The following is a 7,326-nucleotide window of genomic DNA, read 5'->3' on the forward strand; positions in this document are numbered from 1 at the left end:
GTCATCAGGGACCTTTTCTGAGGGTATCAACCTGTGAGTTTCCCGCAGCGAAACCCATCCCGTTTTGAGGCGGGCAATGGTGAAATCCGGGGGTTCCTTAGAGTCTACCCCAGGAGATCCACCCCCTCATGCCTGGGCCATCCATTATAGGGTTGGAAGGATAAAAATGATGTAAAAATTATCTACTTTACATAAATTATCTACTTATCAAAGGAGAACCATGAAAACATTTTCACTGTGTTATTCTAGTGAAAAGTGAACCGAATACACCGGAATGTCTTCTGCTATCCATATATTATATTATTATTCCCGTGACAACACCTCCTCCTGTCCTGTACTCTGGTAGTCCAATGCTGTTCCAGTTTGATTCTAGTCTATGACCTTTACAAATCTTCCATCAGATGCAATTTGAAGAAAGTTACAGACTGTTCCCAGACCTAAATGAAATGAATATTCATTGATGCCGTTCATCCCAGTGACGTCAACCAGAATCAGTGTATAAAATAAAAAATAGTATTTAATCCCGGTTCCATGACTGTAGCCCTCTCCGTGTGAGAAGCACCACCTGTTTCTTCATATCTACTGATTGCTCTCCCGCTCTCAACACAGATGTACAGATGGCAAGAATTCAGTTTTTTTTGAAGATTATGAAATGAATTTGAAGGTGCTGGGATTCCTCAGAATTTCTATTTATGTTGTAGTCTGCAACATCTGCAAACACTCAGCGCCTTTCTCTACCATTCTGAGACCTCGCTGGGTTATTTACAGGAGAAGTGCCATTTGGAGTGATAAACAAAATCCTGGAAGCAATTCAGCGACATTTCATCTGCTTAGGAAATATGAAGCTGGTGCTGAACCATTATCTAGAAGGCTGTTGCCTCAGTCCTGGAATATGTGACTGATATGTGAAGGTTTCAAGGACACCATGGGGGAGATTTATCAAACGTGGTGTACAGTGAAACTGGCTCAGTTGCCCCTAGCAACCAATCAGATTCCACCTTTCATTCCTCACAGACTCTCTGGAAAATGAAAAGTAGAATCTGATTGGTTGCTAGGGGCAACTGAAAATATTCTACTTTACACCAGTTTGATAAATCTCATCCCATGTTTTTTCCCCATAATTTTCTATGTATGAGCCTATATCATGTATAACTAAGTATATGTACATAATATTTTCTGTATACTGTCTGTAGTAATTAGTGTATATATATATATATATATATATATATATATATATATATATATATATATATATATATATCCTAGAAAATGTACCCAGCGCTGCCCGGGTATAAAGTGTCAGTGTCTTAATTAGATTTGTTCCAAGGTCGCCCAGGAGGCAACTCTATGCCCTTGTGTTTTTTTGTTTAACCCCTTAAGGACGGGGACCATTTTCGTTTTTGCGTTTTCGGTTTTTCCTCCTTGTGTTTAAAAGGCCATAGCACTTGCATTTTTTCACCTAGAAACCCATATGAGCCCTTATTTTTTGCGTCACTAATTTTTTTTTTACACATATACTAGAAGCCCCCCTGGGGGACTTCTAGTATATATACTTTGATCTCTCATTGAGATCTCTGCAGCATAGATATATGCAGAGCATAGATATGCTGCATAGATATGCTGCAGAGATCAATGAGATAGGCACTCGTTTACTTCCGGCTGCAGCAGTGCCGAGCCGGGGACGGCGCCATCTTGGACGAGTCCCCGGCCGGCATCAGTAACGGAGATCGCTCGTCCCGGAGGAGCGATCTCCCCCACTAGACCCCAGGGAAAGGTTGCCTCCGGTAATCGGAGGAAGCTGTCAACTTTGACAGCTGCCTCCAATTAGCTAATTAGCGGGCACGGCGATCAGACCGTGCCCGCTAATAGCGGTGGTCCCGGGCTACACGCGGCACCCGGGACCGCGGCACTTCAAAGCGGGGTCGCCGCGCGGCCCCGCTTTGAAGTGCTAATGAGGACATATGACGTACGGGTACGTCATATGTCCTTAAGAGGTTAAGGGGAAATCGCCAGGAGCCCTATATACCCCTACATACACTATATACCCTGACAGTTCTGCATTGTTTATGTAAATTGTAGGTTAGAAATAAACTAAAAACTTTAAACATTCTAAATACCTAATAGCCAAACTAAGATGTCATCATGTGATCAGACTGTATACAGAGCCTGGTTATATACAACATTGTCATTGTTATATACAGCCTGGTTATATGCAACATTGTCCGTGTAATAGACAGCCTGGTTATATGCAACATTGGCAGTTTTATACAGTATACAGCCTAGTATACAACATTAACAGTGTTATACTGAGCCTGCTTATATACAACATTGGCAGTGTTATATACAGCCTGGTTATATACAACATTGGCAGTGTTATATACAGCCTTGTTATGTAGAACATTGGTAGTGTTATGCTGAGCCTGGTTATATGCAACATTGGCAGTGTTATATATACAGCCTGGTTATATACAACATTGGCAGTGTTATATACAGCCTGGTTATATACAACATCATCAGTGTTATATACAACATTGGTAGTGTTATGCTGAGCCTTGTTATATAAAACATTGACAGTGTTAGTAGAGGTCCTGTATACCTGTAGTATATAGTTGGTGGAGGTCCTGTATATCTGTAGTGTATAGTTGGTGGAGGTCCTGCATACCTGTTGTGTGTAGTTTAGGGCCCCCCCACCAATAGGCGTAGCTACCATAGAGGCAGGGAAGGTAGCTGCTATGGGGCCCCTGCAGGAGGGGGGCCCAGGGATGCACAGGGAAGATAAGAGCCAACCTGTGTCCTTCTGCTTAACCCCTCATGTACTGCCGTGTGTAAGGTTAATAAGCAGAAGACAAGGGATCTCTGCTTCACTGGTCTGATAACTCTTGACCTCTGTTCTCCTGAGCCCTGCAGAGGTCAGGGGTTATCAATACACTAGCCATCTCCTTCTCTTCTGCTTTTAACCTTTTTTTGTGCTGCAGCATGTAGGTGAGGGTTATGTCACTTACACACTTCAGTACATAAGGGGTTAAGCAGAATGTAGTCTGCTCCTGTACCTATGTAGTTAATGGCTCCTAATGGGCCCTTATAGTTAAATGCAGTGGACTGACAGAGCAAGCAGCATTTTGCTTTGCCACAAGAGACTTTTGGCCACATCACCGAATATATATAGGGGGGGGGGGGGCTGTACAGTTTTTTTGCTATGGGGCCCCATGAATCCTAGCTATGCCCCTGCCCCACCACCACCGACTGCAGACAATAAGTAAGGTGTGTGTGCAGAAAACCTGCAGCTTATAATAATAAGTGCATACACAATCCTGCATCATCATAATCTGGCCCTCTTCGGCACTACCTTTCATCCTTGGTGAGGACAACACAGAAGAGGTATATGAAAAGAGGGACAGAGGGAAACTAGGGTTACTCAGTTAAGCGCACACCAAAAATGAGATGAAATAAGAATAAACTTTATTAAACACCAGCTAAACAAACAACATTAAAAACATCTAAAATCCGTAAAGAGGGGAGAGAGACTGCAGAACCTGAAAATAAAGGTTAAATTGCACTGCTACAATGTAACAGGCCATATAGGCCCCCAAGTATGGGACTCAGAAGAAGGGAAAATAATTACACAGTAAAAGACAATGAACAGTAAGTCCTATTAGTCATGAAGATCATACCCATAAGCAATGTCACGTCCCCATGTAGCAGGGTATTTCTTCTACTACTTGGGGGCCTATATGGCCTGTTACATTGTAGCAGTGCAGTTTAACTTTTATTTTCAGGTTCTGCAGTCTCTCTCCCCTCTTTGGGGATTTTAGATGTTTTTAATGTTGTTTGTTTAGCCGGTGTTTAATAAAGTTTATTCTTATTTCATCTCATTTTTGGTGTGCGCTTTACTGAGTAACCCTAGTTTCCCTCTGTCCCTCTTTTCATATACGTTGTTGCATATCTAGGGTTGTCAGCTGCACCCAGTATTTTCAGATCTGCTGTTATTTATATATGGTGGTGCCCGCCCTGTTTTCTCTACCTCAACACAGAAGAGGTGTCAAAGTTTCTAATGCTGTATACACCCCCCCTACAGGTAGCCCCCGTACTGTATACACCCCCCCTTGCAGATACTCCTATACTGTATACACTCCCTCCCTGTAGGTAGCCCCCATGTTGTATACACTCCCCCCGAAGGTAGCCCCCATGTTGTATACACTCCCCCCGAAGGTAGCCCCCATGTTGTATACACTCCCCCCGAATGTAGCCCCCATACTGTATACACCCCCACCCCTGTGGGTGGCCCCCATACTCTATACATTCCCCCACTTGCAGGTAGCCCCATACTCAATACACCCCCCCCCTTGCAGGTAGTCCCTATATTGTATACACTCCACCCCCGCAGATAGCCCCCATACTGTATACATTCCCCCCCTTGCAGGTAGCCCCCGTACTGTATACCCTCCCCACTGCAGGTATCCCCTATACTGTATACACTGCCCCCCTTGCAGATAGCACCCATACTGTATACACTCCCCCCTTCAGGTAGCCCCCATGCTGTACAAACTCCACTCTGCATGTAGGCCCCATGCTGTACAAACTCCCCTCTGCATGTAGGCCCCATGCTGTATAAACTCCCCCCTGCAGGTAGCCCCCATGCTGTATACACTCCCCCCTGCAGGTAGCCACCATGCTGTATACACTCCCCCCTTCAGATAGCCCCCCATGCATTATAAACTCCCCCCTTCAAGTAGCCCCCATGCTGTATACATTCCTTAACACCCCCTTACTGTATACATTCCCCAACACCACCACCCAGCAGGTAAGCCCCTTACTGTATACACTGTATATACACTGTACACTGTTAGTGTGCCTTCACACCTACCGTATCCGCATCGGGTTTCATGCTGCGACTTCGTAGCGAAATCCACTGCGGATCCAGTGTCATTCAACCCTTTGACACTACATACTCGCAGTGGGATTGACATCACGCTGCGAGTATGTAAATTTACCCCCTCGGCAGTCGGAGCGTAACTTACACTGACAGAGGCATCCATCATCCCGCCCGCACAGACCGCTGTTAGATTGTGCAGGCTCCCCTCCAGTGTGTTCAGCGCTGTGCTGCTGCTGGGCACGGCTCTCTCCTCACGGCTCTGGACGTCCCCCCCCGAAGCAAGCTGGAGCGGTGTGTGCAGCGTCCAGAGCCGTGAGGAGAGAGCTGTGCCCGGTAGCAGCAGAACAGCGCTGAACACACTGGAGGGGAGCCTGCACAATCTAACAGCGGTCTGTGCGGGCGGGATGATGGCGGCCTCTGTCAGTGTAAGTAACGCTCCGGCTGCCGAGGGGGTTATTTTACATACTCGCAACGGGATGTAAATCCCCCTGCGAGTATATAGTGTCATAGGGTTGAATGACACTGGATCCGCAGTGGATTTCGCTGTGAATTCCAGCTCCCTGTAAAATTGAAAGTAGTCATCCTATTGGTTGCTAAGGCTTTCCACTGCCGTTTCTGCTGGTCAGCTTCAGCACTAATTATATCACCTGTGTGTGCAGATTTTCTCATTCATCTCTATGGGGCGACCTTCGCTTTAACCTTCCCGGGCACCCAATGTTTCTGTGCGCCAAATTTGGGGTCAAAAGGTTCAGGCGTTTGGAAGTCTATAGGGGACACATGGACAGACAGACAGACTTTCATTTTAATTATATATATATATATATATATATATATATATATATATATATTTGTATATATATATATATATATATATATATATATACATATATATATATATACATATACATATATATATACATATATATATATATATATATATATATATATATATATATATCACTATCTGAGCACAGCATTAGGTAATAGCCCAAATTCACTACCACATTTAGGCTATGTTTACACTACGTAAAACTACGGCCGTAGTTCTCGCCGCATAACTACGGCCGCAGTTTTGAGGGGTGGAACAATGCCTTATTTTCAATGGGATCCCGGCCGAAGCGTACACACATCGTATGCGCTCCAGCCGGGATCCCATGCGGCGCCGGAAAAAAACTGACATGTCAGTTTTCTGCGTCCGGAATTCAGTGAATTCAAGATCTTAGAATATTCAAGATCTTAGAGCGAAAAATCGTTATATGGTTCGAATTTAAACGAAAATTGTTGTTTTGTTAATGCAGGCAATGATCAAACGACCAAAACAAACAACCCTTAGATAATTAAATAAAGAAATTACATACCAATAGATATGATCAAGATTTTAATCCTTTATTCATACATAAATCCCAAACCTATCCCATAAAAACTACATATACACATGAGACACTTAAAAACAGGGTGCAGGGGACCATACAAAAATAAATAGCAAAATCACATTGGATTACACAAAAAGGGGAAAATAGAAGGTTAGGATAGGTTCACACTGCGTTTTTAGCATCCGTTTAACGGATCCGTTCTTTTTAGCGGTCAAAAAAGTATTGTGAACAGTACTTTATTGTGCGTCAAAAAAAACGCATCCGTTTTGATCCTTTTTTTTTTTATAATGAAAGTCAATGGAAAAACGGATCAAAAACGGATGCACACAAATGCATCGGTTTTTTGCAATCCGTTTTTTGCAAAAAACGGATCCATTAAACGGATGCTGAAAACGCAGTGTGAACCTAGCCTTACATAAATAATGGGATTCCAAATGGCTCAATCCATATGCCTTAAAGTGCAATGAAATTCTTATAAATAACTGATACCGAGTTTGGAAACAATATAAATCATATGGCTGATATTGCCAACGGAAGAATTCAAACCCTCAGACCATTGCCAAACACATGGAATCCCATATCCCCTTGTCATACGACCCCTGCACCTCACCCTCCAACGCGTTTCGTAGACCTTTCTCAAGGAGTGGTGAGATGTGCAGAGCTGGGCACGCTTATATATCTAGTGCTGTGGTCTTTGGCCAATAACATACCGTGATTATGATTACCGGGCGCTCCGACGCCATGCCGCCCCCCTCCACCAAGACCACATCCGCCACGAGGCCGCATCACAGAGGACGCACAAGTGCGCCGTCAGCGATGCAAAGGACGGACCGGAAGCAGCCACGGAGGAGGGGGCGCATGCGCACCGGATGATCAAACGACCATCGAGAAATCGTTCATGTGTAGTTAATGATTTTGTGCTGACACCTTAATCCTCGTTAGTCATTCGCTAATCGATCATTGTACTGTAATTCACATTGTTCACTCTTTTGCTGGGATCAGAGGGAGTAAACAATTGTAGTAATGACTATCGTTCTTTGCATATGGTGAACGATTTTAAGTAGCTCTTGCTTATGATAG

Source organism: Dendropsophus ebraccatus, chromosome 7 (assembly GCF_027789765.1).
Source record: "Dendropsophus ebraccatus isolate aDenEbr1 chromosome 7, aDenEbr1.pat, whole genome shotgun sequence".
Lineage (NCBI taxonomy): Eukaryota > Metazoa > Chordata > Amphibia > Anura > Hylidae > Dendropsophus > Dendropsophus ebraccatus.